The 23,419-nt window shown below is 42.7% G+C and overlaps 1 protein-coding gene across 7 annotated transcripts in view; it reads right to left on the reverse strand.

The window, feature by feature from the left end:
* RALGAPB (Ral GTPase activating protein non-catalytic subunit beta) overlaps window positions 1-8,898 on the reverse strand; it is a 107,218-nt gene extending 98,320 nt beyond the window's left edge. For 5 of the 7 annotated variants that reach the window (XM_036824626.1, XM_036824624.1, XM_036824623.1 and 2 more), the window contains exon 1: window positions 8,634-8,898. The gene's annotated coding sequence lies outside the window, so the exon portion shown is untranslated. Of the gene's footprint in view, window positions 1-4,732; window positions 4,836-8,633 lie in introns of all 7 variants that reach the window. The other 2 variants (XM_036824620.1, XM_036824625.1) reach the window with 2 other exon arrangements.
* Window positions 8,899-23,419: the final 14,521 nt, after the last annotated feature.

The following is a 23,419-nucleotide window of genomic DNA, read 5'->3' on the forward strand; positions in this document are numbered from 1 at the left end:
AGTATAAAAAAAGTAGTTGGATGGTTTTCAAATATTCAAGGAATATTTAAATAATATTTAGCGGCCATTTCGGATAATACATTGTTAGAGGGAAAAAAATGTTTTAAGAAAAAAAAAAAAAAAGACAAGCTAGCTCTCAAACTCCACTGTATACATAAGAATCATTGAGGGGGGGGCCCTCTGGTTTAAAATGTAGATTTCCAAACTCCATCCCTAAGAAGCTCAATTCTGTAGGTTTGGGTTAGGGCCTGGGAATTTGCATTTTTAAGAAACAGCTATCACCCTTCCCAATTCTGAAGTAAAGACAGGAGTATCTTTCTTGAAAAAACACTATGAAAGACCAATCAAAACAGGATTAATAGCTCTTAAATTCTTCTTAAAATTTTTAAAAAGTTTTTAAATGTAAGAAATTTAAATTCTTCAAATCTATTAATGTTTAAATGATTACATGGAAGAAAATGAAATAAATGCTGTAAGAAACATGTAAGGTAGGGACTTCCCTGGTGGCCCAGTGGGTAAGACTCTGCGCTCCCAATGCAGGGGGCCTGGTTTCAAACCCTGGTCCAGGAATCAGATCCTGCATGCATGCCGCAACTAAGAAGTCCGCATGCCGCAACTAAAGACCCCACGTGCCCCAACTAAAGATCCCACGTACTGCAACTAAGACCGAGAGAGAAAAAAAGTTGAACTAAAATATTTAACGCATGTAATAGAAAAATACAGCTGCTAAATTTCAACAAAATGCATAAAAGACAAAAAATAATAAGACAAAGATGTACCTTATAATTACAGTTGTCCCTTGGTATCCATGGGGGACTGGTTCGAGGACCCTCCGACAATACCAAAATCACAGATGCTCAAGTCCCTTATATAAAAGTATGTGGCATATAACCTATGCACATCCTCCCATATATTGTAAATCATCTCTAGATTACTTATAATACCTAATACAATGTAAATGCTATGTAAATAGTTGTAAGTACAATACAAATGCCGTGTAAACAGCTGCCTACATAGAGCAAATTCAGGTTTTTCTTTTTGGAACTTTCTGGATTTTTTTTTCCCCAAGTATCTTTGATTCATGGTTGGTTGAATCTGCAAATGCAGAACCCACCAACAGAAAGGGCCAACTGCACAGGCAAATTAAACAATGAAGAGAAAATAAACATTGGAAACAAACATAAAAAAAAAAATCAAAGAAACACAAAGTAAAGTAACTGAGGCATCATTTCGTAAATATTAAACTAGCAAAATGAGTGATAAAAACTCACTCTGATTTAGGAGGTAAGGCCAACAGGACACACTCAAGAGTTTAGGGCAATGATTTTCAATTAAAAAAAAAAAAAAAGACTACCCCCCCCAGGGTATTTTGGAAATATTAAGTGCACTTTTGGTTAACGCAACGATTGGGGCATGTTACTGGTATTTATGGTATTTATGGGCAGATCCAGGATATCTAGACATCCTGTAACACAGGTGACAGTCCTGCACAATGAATAATTTTGCTACATTTCACCTGACTTTCTCATGTCTGCCAGAAAATCATTCTGTTCTTAATTGTCTAAGGCTAAAAATCTAACTTCATTTTACTCATAAATACAAAATATTTTGTGCTATTTTAATATACACTTAATTTTTCAGTAACACAATTAACCATGCAAACCGAGGAAAGATTCAACTTTTTTATGTTTGGAACCTTAACCATACCAAGAATTGTTCACCATTTCAGAACAATCACATCACCTAAGGCCATACCTTTTGTGGTGTCTGAGTTGCTAATACCACACACTGCTGTCAGGAACACAATCACAAGAACTACATGCTACTTACTTAGCCCTTATTTCAAAATGTCAAATATAAAGTGCCATATTACTGTCTTACTTCTCAAGTTATAAGTAGACACAAGCATCTGACCACTTTGTTATGTCCTCTAGTATAGCTCTACCTGAGCATTTTTACCGAAATACCAATTTTATTGGAAGGAGAGTAATTTATGGTTTTCATTTGTTATTGTTAGTTTCAAAGATTTTTTTAAAATTCTATGTGTTGGTAGGTTATATATTATCTGTTAATTTCAGGATAGTGAAGCAGTCATTAGGTCTGGGAAGGATGAAAACCTCCAGTCTAGGAAACCAAACATGGGGTGAAGTGGGTAGGGTGCACATTGGGGCAAATTAGAGAATTAAGGTTCTCTTTAAAGGACACAATCACTACTCAGCCCTAGCCAACTATTACCTTGAAGGAATGTAGACCCAGTGTTGCCTGATAATCCAGTTTTTCAAGAGACACAGAAAATCTGGACATCTCTGTGAAGTCCACTCTTTAAATGTTGGCAACTAATTCAAGTTTAAAAAAAAAACAAAACAGGATGTAAGCTAAGAAGAACTCATCTATGGGTCAACTTACGCCTCTGATAAAAGATAAAGGCATATGCTAGTTTTGGTAACTGAATCAGCATGATTCTTGTGGAGGGAAGGTAGGGAGGCATACACTATGAATGAGCCATTGCTGCCCTGAAAGTCACCCTATCCCACCTCTGCTCCAGGGTCTGGGCTTATAACCCAACTATGGAAGTCCTATAACTTCATTTTGTTTCATGTTTGTTGCTGTTAGGAAAAAAAAAAAAAAAAAAAGATGAGGGCAGAGTGTAATGTCACAGATTTGGCAGGGTAAGTCCTGTTGGGTCCAGTTTTGTCAGTGGCCAGCCTAGTCTTAAACACACAAATAAGAACCTCCTCTTGCTGTTGCAGCTCAGGCTGTCCAAAGCAACCCAGAGATCTCAGAGAACATCTGTAGTTTCAAGGACCAGAATTGATTCACAGCCTAGGTCCTCCTGGGCAAAGATGTTCATATGTGCATCAACCTTTCAGGATAGCACCATGGCAAAACCCTGCTGGGCCCTGACTGCCTAGTTCACTTGCCATGGAATTGTTTGTAGCTCTATCCTGCCGATAAATTGACACACTTGTAAGGCACCTCAGGCTAATGACATTTTTCTAACCATTCACCCAAGGATAGCACGAATGTTTTGCCAATACATAGTGGGAGACATAGTAATATCAGGTGCTTTGACCCAGTAATACCACTTAATTTATCCTGATAAACAACTCAATAGAAAAATGCACCAGGCATTCATTCACTGTAGTATTGCACATAAGATGGGGAAGTGATCAGAATTTAACTGTCCATCAATAATGGAATACCTTCGCAATTAGGGCATATTAACTCTATATACTATAATGTAGCCATTAAACACAGAGATGAGAAGCATGGAAACAAATAGGAGACTGGTTAAGAGCCAGGACTCTGGAACTAGACTTCTTAGATTCAAATCCCAGTTCCACCACCTGCAAGTTGGAAAATCCTGCAGAAGTTGCTCTACCTCTGTGCCTGAGCATCCTCATCTGTTAAATGGAGATAACAGTAGGATAACAGCCTACTTTGGAGTTGTGATTAGAGAATCAAGACATGTAAGATGTCTGGAACATGTCCTATCTAGTCCATAGTAAGCAATCAACAAACGATAGCTCTTATGGAGGAAGAATACTATGAATCCTCAGATTGGAGATTTGAAATTAACTTAGTAAAAACTGAGGGCAGAGAATGAGAGAAAGTTTAACTTTATCATAGGAATAATACAACAGGAACTGAATTCCTATTAAGGAAATTTGACTGAAGTATCTAAGACAGGTTGAAGGGACAGCAGGAAAGCAGACTCCAGTGTCTCTAATATATTGAGGAAGGGGAGGGCAGGAAGGATGGGAACATTGCAGGGAGGGTTGGGCACTGTGGTGAGATACTGAAGTCAGACGGTTGAGGGCTTTGACTGCTGTGTTAGGATCATATGAGTCTCCTTCCCAGCTAGGCTCTGTTGGCTATCAACTTGAGCTGCGAGCAGAGAAGTCTCCACTTTCAAACTTCAGAAGTGATAGGAGGAAAGCAAAGATGACAGTGCTACCCTGCAGATCACTTAATCTCCTTCCCAACTCTGCATGTATCCATTTTCTAGGTAATCTCTGTATGTTTCTGCTATCAGGTCACTGTGTGCTGGGTAACAGTTTATGACTTGTAGGTACTACCACAAAGTAACATGAAGGTTTGGTCTAATTGACAAACTACCAAAATGATCAATACAGTGGTAGACACACTAAGACCACAGCTTGGCATTAATTACATCAATTAACTCAGCCAATATTTATTACATGCCTTCTATACACCAAACACAGGGACTATAATAATGAATAAACATCATCCTTGCTCCCAAGGAGCTTCAAATCTAATTACAGAGAACAGTTTTTTTTAACTTTGTAAATTTGTACATCAGTCATTTCATTAAACAAACATTTATTAAACACCTGCTATGTGTCAGGTATTGTCCTAACATGTAGGGAGGCAGGTATGAATAGGACACAATGGCTGCCCAAGAGAAAGTTTCATAGTGAAGAAGACAAGATAAATCCATGATAAATAAATCCATGTTACAGCAGTATTCAACATGGTAACTGACGTGATGAGTTACGAAGGTGGCATCCTACAACAGAAAAACTATTGCAGATCTTGCTTGATAACAATGTACCTTCGCATAATTGATCATTTTCAAAGAGCTTTCACATGTTACTTCATTTCAGTTCAATAACAAGCCTAGAAATTTAAGCAAGACAGATGTCACTAGCCTCTACAACTTGCTCAGGGTCACATCAAGTAAAAGTAGAGCTGGGACAAGAAACTCCACCTCTTGCCTCGAAGTCCAATGCTCCTTCTTTTGTTCTGACTCCGTACCTCACCATATGACCTTGGACAAGTCACTTGGCATTTCTTTGTCATAGTTTCCTCACCTGTAAAACAGGGAGAATACCTGCAGTACCTAGCTAAAGTGACTTGGGAAAAGGATCAAATAAAACAACGTAAGTCAACATACTTTGAGCTGTACAAATGCAAGGTACACACTATCAGGTATGCCTTGTTTCTCTTAGGAAAAATAGGGTACAGGGTGCCAAAACACTGAATAAATGAACTGAGTAAATAAATGCTGGATTTTAAGGTGCATAAGTGCATTCAAGGTCATCCATATAACCTTTACAACTAATAAAGGCAAAAGGAACATATTTCATATTTCTGTTGTAGTCCTATCGACCCCCAAGGAAAATATCAATCAAGCTTGGCCAAAAAGGAATGTATTCACCTGTGCACCAGATTCTGTTAAGGATCCTATCAAACACCTGAATTACAAGAAAGGGAGACAGGTTCTGCCTGCATTCCTCCCCAAAAGTGAAAACAGGTAGTTTTTGCTAGTCTGTCCAAAAAAGTATGGATACCCTGCCTGCTCCCACCCCCACCAGAGTTCTCATCTTTTATGCCCCAGACTTGCTCTAACACAGCAGCCATAACCACATATTACTTAAATTTAAATTAAATTATAAATTCAGTTCCTTAGGTAAACTAGTCACATTTCAAGTCCTCAATATCACATGTGGTTAACTGCTACCATACTGGACAGTGCAGATATAGAACAGTTCCATCACTGCAGAAATTTCTATTTGACAGAGCTGCCTTAGATACTATACTTTTACTTTTACTACAACCCTGACTAGACTATAGATTCCTGAAGGAAAGGGGCTGTGTCTTATTTATCTTAGTATCCCCAGTTTATATAGCAAAGTACATGTCATACTACAAGCACTCATTATATATCTAACTTAATATCTCAAACATAGCAGACTACTCTGTCCACTTCCCCCATCCCCAACACACACACACACACACACACACACACACACACACACACACACAACAACAACAACAAGAAACAAGACATCCTCTCACATGAGGGGCATGAGGGTGGAAGGGGATACTGAGTCCAGAGGAAGGAGACCTGCATTCTATTCTTAGATGTGCTACAGCCAACCAAGTAGTCTTGGGCAAGTTACCTATTTTCTGCATCTAAAACTTAAACTCCATGTACCTTAATTCTAAAACGTTTAATCATCTTGCACCAAAGAAAATCATGTATTCTATCGAAAAGGCCTTTACACATGTCAGGGAACACATCTGCTAACACTGATGGGTACCTCAAATTAAAAAGAATCCATTTCTACGTCTCAGGCTAGCATGATTAGAGTCATTTTTGGTCTTTAACTGAGCATGCGTAGTTTTTCACCTTTTCTGGGGGATCAAACTAGAGACTTAAACCTCAGGCTTGAAGATTGAGTTTCTTCCATGTGCTGAGGCCAGAACTGGATACTCTGCCCATATCTGATCCGAGAAACAAGGGCAAGTTTCTTGAGTATCTGAATTTAACATAAATTATCCCATCAGTTTCTACATTAGCCTTAGCCTAAAATTTGAGTAAACAGTACAAAACAGAACGAAGAAAACTCTTTCTATAACAATCTGTATGATGTAAAGAATGTCATTACGTGAAATGTGTTTCTTATTCAGTCCACATACTTTACCATATTTAACTACTATAAAAAACTTTATTGTCCAAAAACCTCTTCATAATGACCTTCACACACACACTCACTCACTCACTTTTATAAACCTTACATGGTTTTAAGACCAGCCAAGAACAAATATAATCTGAATTACCGGGCTGCCTTCCTTTATAATTTGTAAATATGCTGGGCAACAGCAGTTCAGGCATTCTGTAATAAATATATACTAAGTGTGTCAATTCCTCTGACATCAAGGTTTTAATCTAAGTACTTCTTAAGTCATCTCTCCTGGTAACAGAATGAACTACTACCAACAGCATTTCCATCTACTAGTATTTACCAAGTACCAGAAAGGTAACAACATTTAGTGGATGACAACTAAACACTAGTTTGGACAGCATAGTGTTTAGTAGGGAACACACGCAAAGGCCTAAGGGCAATAAAAGGGTTTCCACTACAGAACTGATTGTATCTGACTGTGATAAAACTAGATATTAAAAATCAACCAATGCTGACTGCACATAGTTAGTCTTCCCTAGTCTCACCAGTTGTAAGAACTCAATGTGTTTATTTAACTGCTGGATGGAAAAGTTAACAGACCTAACTAGAGTATTTTCAAGCAAAAAGAACAAAACTCTGTAGAGCAAGAACTACCAAACACCTTTTGCAAAACTGGAAATAGAGAAGAATCGGTTTGCAGCATGCAGTCTGTGACATAAAAGGGACACAAACATTCCATTCAGTAAAACTTTTGTGAGTCTGTATGTCAAAGAACTGGGAGGAATACAGAGATGAGGAAACATGGTTCAAGTCGCTCACAATCTAATAAAACAGACATAAATACAACACAGAAAAATCACTGGTAAATTCCATTATGATGATGCTAAAGAGCAAACAGGAAACACCCAAGGTGGTTGGGAGTGAGAGGTGTGAGGGTCACAGAGGCTTCTTGAATGCTGGGAGTTACGCAGCCAGAGATGGGAAGAAAAGACTACGTGCATGTGTGTAAGAAACAGCAGAAGTGTGTGTGTCTGGGCGGAGCAGGGAGAAAGCACAGAGGACAGACTAGGCAGAGAACAGCATATTCAAACAAGACCCAGAGATCAGAGATGCTGTAACCACGAGTACTGTGTATCCAGGAAAATTGCAAACTAACAGTTTTGTATGAGATGCACGCACTTTAAAAGGTCCAGCTGACTCACAAATCCTGCAGAGAAAGTTACTTCCCACCCCCAACAGGCTTTCACAAGGTGTAGTAGTCCGTGGGCCTAATGAAAAGATCTCTGCGGGTGGAAACTGCATTTTAAACAAACTCCCAGAAAATTCTCTTACACACTTAAACTGGAGAAACACCGAAACGTTTTACTGAGATGCAGAATTATCTACGGTAGCAGTTCCCAAACTTTGCTGCACACTGAATTCATGTGGGGATCTTTAAGAAATACTGCTGTCTGGCTTCCCCCACCGACCCCACTCCCAAATACGGTGATTTAACTGGCCTGGCTCTGCTACCTGGGCATCAGGAATCTTTAAAAGCTGCCCCAGGTGATTTCTACGTGCAGCGAAGTTGGAGAGCCACTGACCTAATTGTTAAGAACTTGAATCTCGAGTCAAATTTACCAGCTCCGTGACCTTGGGCAAGGAAGTCACCTAACCATTCAGGGCCTCAGTTGCCTCGTCAGTAAGATGGGGATAATCATTCTCCCTTACCGGGTTGCTGTGAAGTTAGATGGGGTGAACGTAATGGTCTGGCACAATGGCCGGCGTACAGTAAGCGCTTAACAAGGGCTAGCTGTTTATTCTCATTATTAACTCTTCCTCATCCGACAGTCACCGTGCAATGGGCAGCATCGTCCCCACAGGGAGACAGCCACTCGACCAACCTTGCTGCTGGACCAGATTCTTCGCCAGAGTTGTCTAGCTCCGCTCCAGACCCGCCCCCTCCCCCAGGCTGCCTGGAAAGAGCTTCGCCCGGCCGGGGCAGCTCTCAAGGGCCACCCCGGGTTTGAAAAGACCCGACAGAAGCCGCCGACTCCACGGCCAAGCTCCCCCGGACCCCGTGGGTGCCCCCCAAAATGAGATGCGCTTCCGAAGGGCCCTTGGAGCCACCGGGGCCGAGAAACAAGGCTTAGCCATCCCTAGACCACCCGGAGGGGAGAAGGGAGGGTCCGGTCGCGACGGGGAGGGCCGCCCGGTTACCTGAGGCGACGGGCGGGGCCCGCATTGCTGGGGCGGGCGCCGCCGCCGCCGCCGCCGCCGCCGCCGGCCGCACTCGGCCTTCCGCCTCACGCCACCCGCGCCATAGGCCCGGCGCTTTCGCTGCCCCGGCCGGCTGTCCTCAGGCGGTCGCTCCGTCCACCCGTCAGCGACTCTCCCAGGGCGCCCGGGTCGACGAAGGCCACTCGGGCCGGCCGGCTGGGCTCTGCTCAGGCAACTTCCGACTGCCAGGGGCGGCAGCGTCAAATAACTCCCCGAGCCTAGTGGATCACTGCGCGTGCGCGGCGCGCCTGATCAGAGACTTGTGTGGGGGCCGAAACGGCGGCGTCAAATAATTCCCCAGACACGGAGCCGGAAGCTGCGCGTGCGCAGCTATCCCAGATCGCCGCGCGCGGGGTATAGTTCCGCCTCCCTTTCCGGAGGAGCAGGAGGGATGAAGTGACGGATGCTCCTACCTCATCGCAATATAGGCGTGGAGGCGGTCCACATGCTTCCCTACGAAACAGTTGGGACTCTGGGTGTTTTTGATGCGGACGGAGTAAGGGTCTTCTCCGCAAGATTCTGGCTCCCACTCAGGTTCTAGGAATTTCTCACACCATTACAGCACCCTTCCTTTGAAATGTTGTCCTTTACCTGCCCCCCCCCCCCCGTTATATTGATAGCATTATGAGCAATGTTCAATTCCAGGCCAGATGTGTGTCACAAAGATGAATCGGACATCAGATTCAGAGCCTGTCATTAAGGAGCTGAGTCTGATATAGGCGATAAGACATTATTAATAGTAGTAATAATAGCAAGAGCTACCGGTTTGAGCACCTACAATGCACCACACGTTTCGTAAACAGTACCACTTCCAATCATTTGGTTTCAGCTTCAACGAAGAAAATGATAAATACCATTAGAGAGATACAGCTCAAGTCCCTTGGGAGTGTAAAGGAGGAAACTTGGCCTGAGAAAGAAGAGGAGGGAGAACCTGGCCTTGAGACTCTCCTTGATAGTCAGAGAGGAAGGGATCAGGGTAGAAGTGCTGAAGTCACGGTGTGTGAAAAGAGCAGAATGGAGCAAAGAAGATGCTGACTCGTCCTCCTTACCCTCAGTTAGAAGAGACCATGGAGGAAGGAGAGACAAGGGAACTGGTATCCTCACGGAAAAAAAAAAAAAGAGTGTTTCCTCAATATTTTGTCTCCTCCCACACACATACATACATACCCAGGAAAGTAACTAGAGGAGAGAAAAGGAAAAGGAAGAATGTTCCAGGACAAGAACAGGCTATATCCAGGATACTTTGTGGATCGAAGCAATACATTTCAATTAAACGCAGTGTGGCACATGTTGTAAGAGGCTCTCAATATTTATTCCAACCACTTATCCCTTGCCTTTCCAAACTACAGAGGCTGGAAAGCAAAGCACACAGTTCCCAACTTCCCTTGCAGCTAGAAGTGGCAATAAGACAAAGTCCTGGCCAATAAGATGTAGGCAGCAGTCCCAAGGGACAGCTTCCCTTCCAGAATAAAAAGGAACTCTTTGGAGAAGTTTGTGACCTTCACCTTCCCCTACTTCAGGCTTGGAACTAAGGCACAACACCAGGAGATGCAGCAATCATCTTGAGACCATGAGGAGGATTGTGCTAAGGAAGATGAAATAAAAGGACAAAAGAAGCCTGGTACTTTAGGACATACTCAAGTAGCTGCGCAAACCCTGGACTGCCTTCCTGTTTTATGAGGGGGAAAAAATATTTTTTAGACCACAGTTTGTCAAGTTACCTGTTACTTTCAACCAGACTCATTCCTAACGTAATAAATATGGAACATCTGTAATATATCAGACAGGTAAGGAGCTGATAATGGAGGTGATGGCTTAGAAGAGCAATGGGTGGTGGGAACTGGAAAAATGACAGACACAGGACTGGGAGGCTGTCAAAGCTTTTAGGGAGATGATGAAAGTACATCTATCTCCCACCTGATGACTTTAATTCATTGCTGAAAATTCTGCCTCTAAGTGAAAAGCTGATAAATGAAAAAAATATATATTTCCATTAATTTTTTAAATTTTTATTTATTTAATTTATTTATTTTTGGCTGCATTGGGTCTTCGTTGCTGTGTGCAGGCTTTCTCTAGTTGCAGAGAGCGGGGGCTACTCTTTGTTGCGGTGCTCAGGCTTCTCATTGCGGTGGCTTCTTTTGTCGCGGAGCACGGGCTCTAGGCGCTTGGGCTTCAGTAGTTGTAGCAAGTGGGCTCAGTAGTTGTGGCTCATGGGCTCTAGTGCACAGGCTCAGTAGTTGTGGCACACTGGTTTAGTTGCTCCATGGCATGTGGGATCTTCCCAGACCAGGGCTCGAACCTGTGTCCCCCATTGGCAGGCGGATTCTCAACCACTGCACCACCAGGGAAGCCCTTCCATTAATTTTAATGGGAAAAAGATAGGTATTCAATTCCAACCCAAGACACCTAAATATTTTTAACAGACAAAAATGTAGCAATGGAACAATGGAAACAAAAATCATATAAGCAATAAATAAATAATTTTAAATTAAGAATATGGCTTCTACGGGGGTGGGGGGAAGGATAGTTAGGGGGTTTGGGATTGATATGTACACACTGCTATATTTAAATGGATAACCAACAAGGACCTACTGTATAGCTCAGGGAGCTCTGCTCAATAATATGTAACAACCTAAATGGGAAAAGAATTTGAAAAAGAATAGATACATGTATACGTGTAACTGAATCACTTTGTGGGACTTCCCTGGCGGTCCAGTGGTTAAGACTCTGCACTCCCAATGCAGGGGGCACGGGTTTGATCCTCGGTGGGGGAACTAAGATCCCACAGGCCACACGGTGTGGCCAAAAGATAAATAAATAAATGAAACTGAATCACTTTGCTGTAAACCTGAAAATAACACAACACTGTTAATCAACTATACTCCAATATAAAATAAAATGCTAAAAAAAAAAGAATGTGGCTTCTACATAAAAATGTAAAGTATAAGGACTAATGCACTGACCAAGAAGACAACATGTAATATTAGGTGAGGGGTGGTGGGTGGAGGAAAGACACAAGTGAGCAGTCGTTTTTTAAAGGTGATATTATATTTCTGCATCTTTTTCTTTTACAATTTTAAAAAAAATTTTCAGGGTTTCTCTTAAACCAACATAAAAATAAAGTTGTAACACACACAAAACACCTTGAGGGAAAATTAAACATCAGAACACTTTGAAACATATGCGAAAAGTGTGCATGCACAATGGACTGAAGAGACGTATGAAATGCTATACAGAATAAAACATTTGGATTCTCCAAACAGGGCACAATTCAAATCTGTTCTACATCGTAAATTCTAACTATAAAAGTAGAATGAATTGGGGAATTGTCTTCATCTGAAACTGTACTGTCAGAATAATCACTTTGTATCATGTACTTAATTACTGTGTATTAAAAGGTATTGCATTTGAAAAAGGAAAAAAAAATGGAGCAGTTGTATCAACCTTATGTGGCACTTTTTTCCTGAATTGACCTCACCAATATATATAATCCATCCCCCAGTTCTTCTTACAATGTAACCAACATCTTGCCACTGAGAGATGGATCCATATTCCCTCTCCTTGAGTCTGGTTGGCTGCTGTGACTGTTCTGGCCAATAGGGCAGAAGTAATGCTTGGTGACTTCTGGGGCTAGGTCATAAAGAGGATTCAGCTTCCACCTGGCTTACCCCCTTTTGCAGTGCTCACCCTCAGTACCCAGTCACCATACTGGGAGGAAGCTCAGACCACATGAAGAGAGCATGTGGAGATGTTCCAGCTGACAACCTGAGACAACCTGTCTCAGCTGACAACACCAATGGCCAGACGTGAGAGTGAGGAAGGCTTCAGATGACTCCAGTCCCCAGGCTTCAAGCCAACTCACCTGAAAGCAAGCAAAGCAGAGACAAGATAACCCCAGCCCCAATAGCAGATTCATGAGCAAAATAAATATTGTCATTGTTTTAAGCCACTAAGTTTTGGAGTAAATTGTGTGGAACCATAGTAACTGGAACAGTTTTCAAAAGCCATAATTTAGAAAAGTGTTTAACTGAACAGATGTATGAGAGGTATGTCATCTGTAGCCAGTTTTCTTTTCCTTTTCTTCCTTTTTCAGTTGTGCAGAACTAGCTTGGTGTGGATAATGGTTGAGAAGATCCGCTTCTATTTCTCCCGAACCTAACGCAACACTAGCACAGTGTATGTGCTCAACGAACATTTGCTGGATGGATGGGTGGCTGGCTGGAAGATTCATTGGCTCAGCGTTGAACCCAGTTTCTTGCTGGACCGTTAAGTCTTAGTGAATAATATCCAGTGGTAGAGGTAGAAAATATCATTAGATCTAGGTAAGAGGTCCCCTGCCCCAGACCTTGTGCCTCAAGTGGTACTGCATTTTGGATTGGTATTCCCCAAAATTTTCTGAGTGCCCCTCCAAGACCACCAATGCCATCTTGGCCAGGTGCCCCAATCCAGACCAGGCCCCATGTGGGTCCTGTTGGCCAGAAATTTCTACCTTGAAATCTTCTAAGTCTCACTTCAGTGGCTGGGGCTGGCCAGAGGTGCCGTCCAGGAACAGCTGCCCCATCCCAGACCATGTCCATCCCCGGTGGGTCTCATTCTCCATTTCTTTTCTTTGAAGAACTCTTCAACCCTCTATCTTACCCCCAGCCCTCTCTCGCGCATGTGTGGGGTTGACCAGATGCCCTGAGATACTCCAGGACTCATATCATGGAGCCCCATAGCCAGCTCTGGTTCCAAGAGGACAGCCAGGCAAGGACCTCACTCTTGCTATCTGATACAGTAGTTCTTTCACCATTTGTGCAAGACTGGGCTGCCAAAATAGTTTTATTAGGATGCTGATTTTGATGATTCTCACTCACTTTGGAACCAGGCTGGGTTTAAGATTGTGAGCCACCAACAATCCATTGCAGACGCTTGAGCTGCAAGCGTGGACCCAGGTATTGACTTGCACCTCTCTGTTCAGACCACAGTGCCCCTCTGACCTACTGCAGCCAGGGAAATGGGAGAAAAGGGCAGCAGATGTCCTTTACTCTGTGTGTTCTGCTGTCCCTTCCCCAGCTAGCCCCCAGGGTGGTCACCTCATTCCCTTTGGCAGAAGCGGCCATGCCTGTTTCCTCCAAGGACTTTTGAGATGCTGATCTGCAATGCCGATGTGCTCTTTCCATTGATGTACTTTTCATGCCTCCAATCAGTGTGATGACATGGTGCTCTCATCTGTCGTAAGCCATGGAGAACAAGGGATGGATGTATCTTGTATGAAGGGGGCCGCTCTTCTCACTCTGCTCACAGGCCCCTTTCCTGTGCTCCCCGCTGGTGTGGTGTGTGGAAGGCAGGACTGTGGCCAGCATTGAAAGCAATCATAATTCAGGAATGCAGTGATTATGGCCTAAAGAGTTCAAGACGTGTAGTCGAAAGGAAAGCTTCACTAGTGTTAGCTTAGTCTGAGTGAAGAGAAGACAGGAACCCAAAGTTGAGGTGAGGGTTCTTTTGCCCCTCGAGAGATCTGTCTGGGCAAAGGGGAGTTCCGGGCAGAGCTCTGGCCCCTGAGGCTTCTGAGGAGGGGCTGCTACCATCATGACAAGCATGGATTTCTGTACATGAGCCCCTTTGGCAAACTGGTGACACCTACAGACCTCTTCTCAGAGTCGTATTTTTAAATGCATCAAATGAAATATGTCAGATTGCAAGGGAGGCCGATTATATTAAAATAAAGCTATTAGAATTTTTTTTAAACCTGCAATATGGTAATATATGTGCCTCTTTAGTAATGCATTAAATAACAAGATCTAGCAGCAGGTCTTATAAGTACCATAATTTTGAAGTAGGTCTGAACTTGAAAGGTGTTTTGAAATGTCTACAACGACTCCAGCGTGATGTGAAAAATCCATGATTTGTATTGGCGACAAAGTCAAGGTCATGCTAACTAATATTACTGTGATTTGTTGCTTACATTAACAATTAGAAAACATGCGAAATTTCAGTTAGAGATTAGTGAAATAAAGATGTAATTTATTCCCACGCAAGTTCACAAACCCTAGGTTAAGAAGCCCTTCAATAAATTCTGATAGACCTGACAAACTGTGTGGCAAATTCTAACTCACTCAAAACTATAATCGAGGGGCTTCCCTGGTGGCGCAGTGGTTAAGAATCCGCCTGCCACTGCAGGGGACACGGATTCAATCCCTGGTCTGGGAAGATCCCACATGCTGCAGAGCAACAAAGCCCGTGTGCCACAACTACTGAGCCTGCACTCTAGAGCCTGTGAGCCACAACTACTGAAGCCCACATGCCTAGAGACCGTGCTCAGCAACAACAGAAGCCACTGCAATAAGAAGCCTGCGCACCGCACCAAAGAGTGGCCCCGCTCGCCGCAACTAGAGAAAGACGTGCACAGCAACGAAGAACCAAAGCAGCCAAAAATAGATAAATAAAATAAATAAATTTATTCAAAAAAAAAACTATAATTGTTCCCAAATAGGTAGTATGTAGACCCTTAGAGAGGGACCAATGAGCTCTAGGAGCCAGTAAAGGATTCCCAAGAATAAGTTATAGCAAGTAATCCTATTTGGTTTTTGTGATAGAATCAGAGACTAATAGGTTGGGAAGGCCTGTGTGTAGCCATATTATGCCTGAAAGGTCCTTGACCCAAACCCTCATGATATCTTTTTAACTGAGATAAAGAGATGTAAGCTGGACAGTAACGCAATTGGTTGACTGCCTAGCGAGTTCAGCCAGTCTCCAAAGGGTCAAAGCCAAGCTGGAGAGTGTGTTCCAATAGCATCCTAGAGGACTCAGCCCTAGGCTCTGGCTGACTCATCAGTTTCTTGCAGAGACTTGGATGAGAACCTAGAAAACCAGCTGAGCCGATTCTCAAAAGACATGAAGCCCCGGGGCTTGGTGAATACTCTGGATAGCAGAGTCCAAATCCAAAGCAATGCTAGGGAGCCAGAAATAAAAATGAACAGAATTTCTCAAGAAGGAATTTAATGAAGATGGATGCATTGGGATTGACATACATACACTATTGATACTATGTATAAAATAGATAACTAATGAGAACATACTGTATAGCACAGGGAACTACTTAATGCACTGTGGTGACCTAAATGGGAAGGAAATCTGAAAAAGAGGGAATATATGTATATGTATAGCTGATTCATTTTGCTGTACAGTAGAAACTAACACAACATTGTAAAGAAACTATACTCCAATAAAAATTAATTTAAATAAATAAAACCAGAATTGGAATAAAAAGAATAAAATTAGTTAAAGAGAGAGAAAATATATATTACCAAGAAACAGAATGAAATATTTTTTTTTAAATTTATTTATTTATTTATGGCTGTGTTGGGTCTTCGTTTCTGTGCGAGGGCTTTCTCTAGTTGTGACAAGCGGGGGCCACTCTTCATCACGGTGCGCGGGCCTCTCACTATCGCGGCCTCTCTTGTTGCGGAGCACAGGCTCCAGACGCGCAGGCTCAGTAATTGTGGCTCACGGGCCCAGTTGCTCCGCAGCATGTGGGATCCTCCCAGACCAGGGCTCGAACCCGTGTCCCCTGCATTGGCAGGCAGATTCTCAACCACTGCGCCACCAGGGAAGCCCCAGAATGAAATATTGACTTCAGAGAAAAGACTTGTAATAAAAAGAGAAATACGGTGTTCTCAGCAAATCTAGGCTTTTGTACAGTAGATATGTAAGCATCTCTTTTGTCCCTTTTCTGTTTGTTCATCTCTGTTTTCCTCAGACCTTAATCATAAAAATGATATCACTAGGTAACATTTAACCTAACTCCTGATTTTTGCTTTACTGAATGTACACAATGCCTCGCCTAACCTGTTGATTCCTTTCCTGGATTAGAAGGAGTAATAATGAAGAATTAAGTAGTTAAAGAATGACTTACTATCTAACCCTAGCTTCCCCTTGGTAAATTTGCAGGCAGACCACACGGGCAGGAGAGCATCCAAAGGAAGATCAGGAGAAGTCGGCAGGTCTGCACGCAATGGAAAAGTGACAAAGAATATGACCTTCTTAATATTTAACTGAGATTATTTCCCCTTTTTCCCTTTAAAAATTGTCATGGCTGAGCAGAATCTTTGGAGTTGTTCTTAGGACATGAGTCTACTTTCTCCGCAGATTGCTGGCTTTCTGATTAAAGCAACTTTCCTTTCTACCAAAAAAAAAGAGAGTTCAAGTCATGATTGGAAGATGTATTACTCCACATTTACAAAGCAATATTGCAAATGATAAATTTAACATGACCAGAAAATAGATCATCATTCTCATTTTCCTGCATACTCTGGGTAAGATTTATATTCGTAGTTCTCATCAATGAGGCACAGTAAAAATCTTTGAGAGAGTCCTTGGAAGCCAGTACGTAGGGACCACCACCATGGATGGTGCAGCATCATGAGTAATGTATGAATTGTAATGTAATATATAAGTAAAGAAACGTATTAGAGAAATACAAAGTTAAGAAGATCTATATTGCTTCAATACTAACAGGTTCCAAACGGCATACCTTTTTTTGCAGTGGGAAATAAGAAACTAAGCAAGAATGGCACATTTCACAATAAATAACATGAAGAGATGGTTCTTGGAGTTGAAGAGGAAGAGATGGTGTCTGGATATTACCAAGAATCTTCACGTGCACTGATAGGACAAGAAATAAAGTCTCAGCACCTCTTCTCTACCCATTATCTAAATCTTCATCAGTAAATCACAATGCTCCACATGGGGCCCATGAATTTTTTTTTTTTTTTTTTTTTTGTCACGCAGCATGACTTGTGGGATCTTAGTTCCCCCACCAGGGATGGAACCCAGGCCCTCAGCAGTGAGGGCACGGAGTCCTAACCACTGGACCTCCAGGGAATTCCCTGTAATACATTTTTTTAAAAATATTTATTTATTTATTTATTCAGCTGCACTGGGTCTTAGTTGCAGGATGCAGGATCTTTAGTTGCACCATGCAGAATCTTTTCGTTGAGGCATGTGTGATCTAGTTCCCTGACCAGGGATCGAACCCGGGCCCCCTGCATTGGGAGTGCAGAGCCTTTGCCACAGGACCACCAGGGATTCCCCTCTGTAATACATTTTTAAGAAAATTGTTTATATAGACAGGGGCTATACAAAAAATATTTGCCAAGGCCTTGCACATACTAGGACTGCCTTGGCTGGTGTCCTCCTCTTCTCCCTATAGGCCCCTTGAGCTCCTCTGAGCTCACTTCCCCCACTCTTGAAAGCACCATTTTCCAGGCAGTCTTAATTGCCAACTTGGGCCCCCACTGGAGTGGCTGCCCCAGAACATCCCCTCCAGTCAAAAGGTCCAAATCACACATACATCTCCCACATGGACGGAGTGAGCCTACTCTTTTATTTTTAATACCAGGAAGTAAATTTAGCGACCAACAAATAAGGACAAGCCACTGAGAATGGACGGATGTCTGAATGCCAGGAGCAAAGGCTGTCACTACATGTTTATTCTGAGACCTCAATACACTGCCCTGTTTGCTGGAATCTCCGTTAGGTAGGCAAGGTCAACCTGGATAAGCAAACCCTCCATGGAACACCTTAACAACTGGCCATTTGGGGCAAGTTAAGGGGAAAACTCGGGCTTTTAGCGAGGATGCATTGGCGATGGAAATCTAACTTATACTTTAAAAAGAAATATTTATTGGAAAGCTTATGTCGTCAAATAAGGGGAGGGCAGAGGTCAAGTTGGGCCTTCCAGACAACAAGCACGGGGGACTGGAATTCCTCTGGGACTCCCTGTCCTGCAGCTCTGCCTCTCCCTGTGTGTGGACTTCTGACTCCACACTCACTCTGGTTTTTTGCATACAGTTAGAGACATACCCTAGGTTTATCCCAGGCAAGTCTCCATCCACCTTCCACTGAAGGTAGGCAGGTTTGCCACATATGGATGTACACTGTACACCTCCTGGGAGCCATTCACATCACACTTCATAGCTGAGAAGCAGAGATGCTGGGGATGCTTGGTTGAGCCCATGCCATAGAAAATGCTTGACTGAAAGAGAAGGGTAGGTTTTCTTAGTACATTCTTCTCTGGTGGGGAAGGGTGGTCCTCGACAAGCCCATTCCAAGGGAGCTCAAGGAATCCCACCCTAACCGTTAATGATCTCCCTGGTAGAGCTGCCAGGGAATAGCTCAAAGAATCGGCACTTTGAAGCTTTGTATTCCCAGGCTTGATCACCTCAAGCAGAAGACAGCTAAACCTATGACAGCAGAACCCGCACAGGGTCTATTAGAAGTGGCGAGAGTTTTACAAGGAGGTGGCACATTCTGAAAAAGGTAGCACTTAAAGGCAATACCTGTGATGTCGGAGCAAACTTCGTTACTTAGAATTTTTTATTTTAAGAAGAGGTTAAACCTATATTCTTGTGTACTTTTTTCACTGTTGAGAAGCTGTCTTTCTTGCATTTGGAAAGGACAGCTTTTTAAAAAAATTATAAAACTCTTGCTCCCAACAAAACAATGTCTTTAGCAGACCTAAATCAAAGATAACATAAACTCTGGTTTCCCTCAACACCTCTGATGGATATCGCAACTGCAACTTATTTCACAAAGCTAGGGTGGGGAAAATATCTCATCCCTTTTCTTTTTTTTTTTTAATTGAAGTATAGTTGATTTACAATGCTGTGCCAATCTCCGCTGTACAGCATAGTGACTCAGTTATATACATATATATATTCTTTTTTATATTCTTTTCCTTTATGGTTTACCACAGGATTTTAAAAAAATATTTATTTATTTATTTGGTTGAGTTGGGTCTTATTGCGGCAGGCGGGCTCCTTAGTTGTGTCATGCGAACTCTTAGTTACGGCATGCATGTGGGATCTTAGTCCCCTGACCAGGGATCGAACCTGCGCCCCCTGCATTGGAAGCACAGAGTCTTAACCACTGGACCACCAGGGAAGTCCCTATCACAGCATATTGAACATAGTTCCCTTTATCCCTTTTCTTTGTAGAATTGAATAGGAACTGTTCTGTGCCTCCATTTTTCAGAACTGGTGGGACATTCAATCTCAGTGGTTCACTGCGGTTCTGATTCCCTCAGGGTTTTGGTAAAGTCCTGGAGGAGTGCCCAAGACCATAACACTGGGGAGAAACCCTCTGAACTCCTGTCCACACTGGTCAGTGGAGGTAAGTCTCCTATGTGATGAGTCACACGCTCCCTTTACTATAGGGAATTTCTCAATGAAGGCCTTCGAAGTTACAAACTTCTCCTTATGTACTGTTTTAGCCGCACTCCACAAGTTTTGATATATGGTATGTTCGTAATAGTTCAAGTCTAAGTATTGTCTAAAGTTTTGTTTTTACGTATATTTATGTTGTAGTCATATTGTAATCTATGTGATACTGATGCATTGGTATTTGAGACTCGCTTTGCAGCAGATAATGTGGTCATTATTTGTAAATACTCCAAATGTGCTTGAGAAAGAGGTATACTCTCTCACTGTTGGGCAATGATTTCCAAATATGTTTTCTTAAGTATCTATTAAAATCAAGCCTATATTCCAAAGACTAGAGTATGGAAAGGGAAAAATAGTAACTTCATAGTGGGGAAGTCTGGCAGCCACCACCTTAAGCAAGTAATCAAGGTTAATATCACCGGTGGTAAGTCATGTTATATACTCCCTGATAGGATGTGATGAGACGGGCTTTTCACCTCTGTGATATTCTTCCCCCAAACCCATAACTCCAGTCTAATCATGAGAAAACATCAGAAAAGCCCAAATTGAGAGACATTCTACAAAATATCTTACCAACCCATTTCAAAACTGTCAAGGTTGGGACTTCCCTGGTGGCCCAGTGGTTAAGAACCTGCCTGCCAATGCAGGCACGGGTTCAATCCCTGATCCAGGAAGATCCCACATGCCACAGAGCACCTAGGCCCGTGTGCCACAACTACCGAGCCTGCGCTCTAGGGCCCACGAGCCACAACTACTGAGCCCACGCGCCGAGAGCCCATGCTCCGCAACAAGAGAAGCCACCGCAATGAGAAGCCTGCGCACAGCAACGAAGAGTAGCCCCCCACTCGCCGCAACTAGAGAAAGCCCGCGCGCAGCAACAAAGACCCAACACAGCCAAAAAAAAAAAAAAAAAAAATCCTTTCAGCCTCTTATTCCAACCACTACTGCAGTGACCTTAAAAAAAAAAAAAAAAAGACTCCGTGCTCCCAATGCAAGTGGCACAGGTTCGATCCCTGGTCGGGGAGCTAAGATCCCACATACTTAGCAGCCAAAAACAAAAACAAAAGACTGTCAAGGTCGTGAAAAATAAGGAAAGACTGAGAAACTGTTGCAGATTGGAGGAGATTAAGGAAACATAATGACTAAATGTAATGTGGTATTCTGGATTGGATCCTGGCACAGAAAATGGACATGAGTGGGGAAACTGGTGAAATCCAAACTGAGCTTGGAGTTCAGTTAATGGTAAGGTACCAGTATTAACTTCTTAATTTTGACAAATTTGCTTATTAGGGGCACCTGGGTGAAGGATACATGGGAACTCTTTGTACTAGGTTTTAAACTTTTCTGCAAATCTAAAACTATTCCAAAATAAAGGGTTTATTTTTAAAAGTCATCTATTACTTGTACTGTTCAAATTTTCTAGTAAAAATAAAGCAAGGGAAGAAATAAAGGGTGGGGGAGGTTTCTGTCTCCACTTCTCCAAACACTTCTACTTTGGAGCCTTCTGAAGTCCCCAAGAGAAGGAAACAAACACAAAACTTGGCCATCTTCTTGATATGGTGCAGAAGAACCTTCAATAAATAATAACAAAGGTCAATAATTTAACAATGAGGTAGGGCATCTGCTATATCAAGAGTTTTCATTCATCACTCTGTTTAACCTTCACCACGTCCCTCTAAAGGAGGTAACTGGGGCCCAGACAGGTTGAAACTTGTCACCCAAGTTTCTGGCTGGGTTGGACCAGATCTGTGCGACTCTAAAGCTAGCGCTCTCCCAGCCACTCCAGGCTGCTGCCCTAATCCTCAGTGGTGCATGCCATCCCCACTGGCTGTCTTAGAGCTCCTCCCTACATCCCCCACGCTGCTTTTGCACGTGGACCACTCCTCCTTTGCCCAGTTAATTCTACTTCCTCCGGGAGAACTTCTCTGACACCCAAAGAGGTCAGGTGGCCCTGTTGAATCTCACAGCACCTGTCATTTGTCCTCCATAGCATTTCTTACAGTCTTTAATGATTTCTTCATTTATGGGTTACTTGTTTATCATGATGGAACTGTGAGATACCAACTGTCTATGTTCACTGGTGTGTGTTCCCAGTGCTTACTTAGCACTGAGGCTGGCACTTAGTAGGTGCTCAGTAACAAGTAGTAACTGACTGAATGAACGCACTCCCAGCACACTAAGGTTAACTCTAGGAGGTGTGGCTTATGCTGGGCGAGCACTACGGAACTTGGCATCCTGCCTCCAGAAGGTTCTGGAACATGATGCAGGGATTCCATCCGGCACAACTGATATATACCTGGCCCTGCTCTGCCAAGATGGGGAAGAGGGATTCCAGGGGATGGGGAACCCAGGCTGGAGGAACTTCTTTACCAGATGCAGCAGCCTTCCTGTAAAGGAGGCATCCTTTACAGGCACTCTTCTTTCATGGAATTAGCCTCGAACCCCTCATCATCTAGATCTGTGTGCTGTCCAATAAGGTAGCCACCAGCCACATGTGCTACAAGCATAACCAAGATGTACTATAAGCATGAAATGTACACCAGATTTCAAAGATTTCGTTTGGGGGAAAAATATAAAACATCTCAATCATTTTTATATTGATTATATGTTGAAATGACAATATTTTTTGATGTAGTGAATCAAATAAAACCATATTACTAAAATGTATTTCATCTGCTTTTTATTTCCTTAATGCAGCTAGTAGGAAAATTTTAAATTACATGTATGGGTTTATATTGGACAGTGCTGTTCTAGACTGTACACTCCATGAGGCCCCTCCTCAGCTTAGTTCAGGATTGTGTGCACAGCTTAGAGCAAGGCCCGCACATAGTGACTGTTCCGTAAATATCTGGAAATCGAACTTATTATCTATATACCTGTACGTGAACCCCATGAGGGCAGATCCTGCTTCTCAGCACAATGCCTGACAAATCTTTTTTGCATGGACAAATAAACCTTCATTCTCCCAGATGTCTGTTCTCCTGGCTTGATTATACTGTATATAAAACTCCCACCAGCTGCCTCACCTCTGGTACCAGGCACCAACTTGCTGATAGGATCATGGCCCTTCTTGACCCTAATCCTGGTTCTTGGGTCACCTCGGTCATACCCTGCCAAGGTTTTTTCAAGCTTAGAAGACCTAGGATGACACCTGCCTCAGACACAACCGTAATGAGATGCGCACTTGATACTTTGACGTTGGCTGAAACATGCCTATCGTCTCTGTACATGTCAGGTTCACAAGTTCAGTCCTCAAGACTGGTGATTTAGATGGGGACTATTTTAGGAAGATTGGATAATAGGCCATAATTTGAAACAGATGGAGGGAATAGTAAAATATCCTAATTTCCAGTCTCCCAGTACAAACAAGCATCTGACAGCCTCGTATGCTTGTGCTATTTATGAAATCAGCCTGCAACATTTTTCACTACTTGATACACCAGGCAATGGAAAACCAGCTGAACTGTTCATTGGAAGGGAGACAGGTCCCTTCATTTCTCTGAGCCTTGGTTTCCTCATTTA

The sequence above is a fragment of the Balaenoptera musculus genome, chromosome 15 (genome assembly GCF_009873245.2).
Source record: "Balaenoptera musculus isolate JJ_BM4_2016_0621 chromosome 15, mBalMus1.pri.v3, whole genome shotgun sequence".
NCBI classification, from domain to species: Eukaryota; Metazoa; Chordata; class Mammalia; order Artiodactyla; family Balaenopteridae; genus Balaenoptera; species Balaenoptera musculus.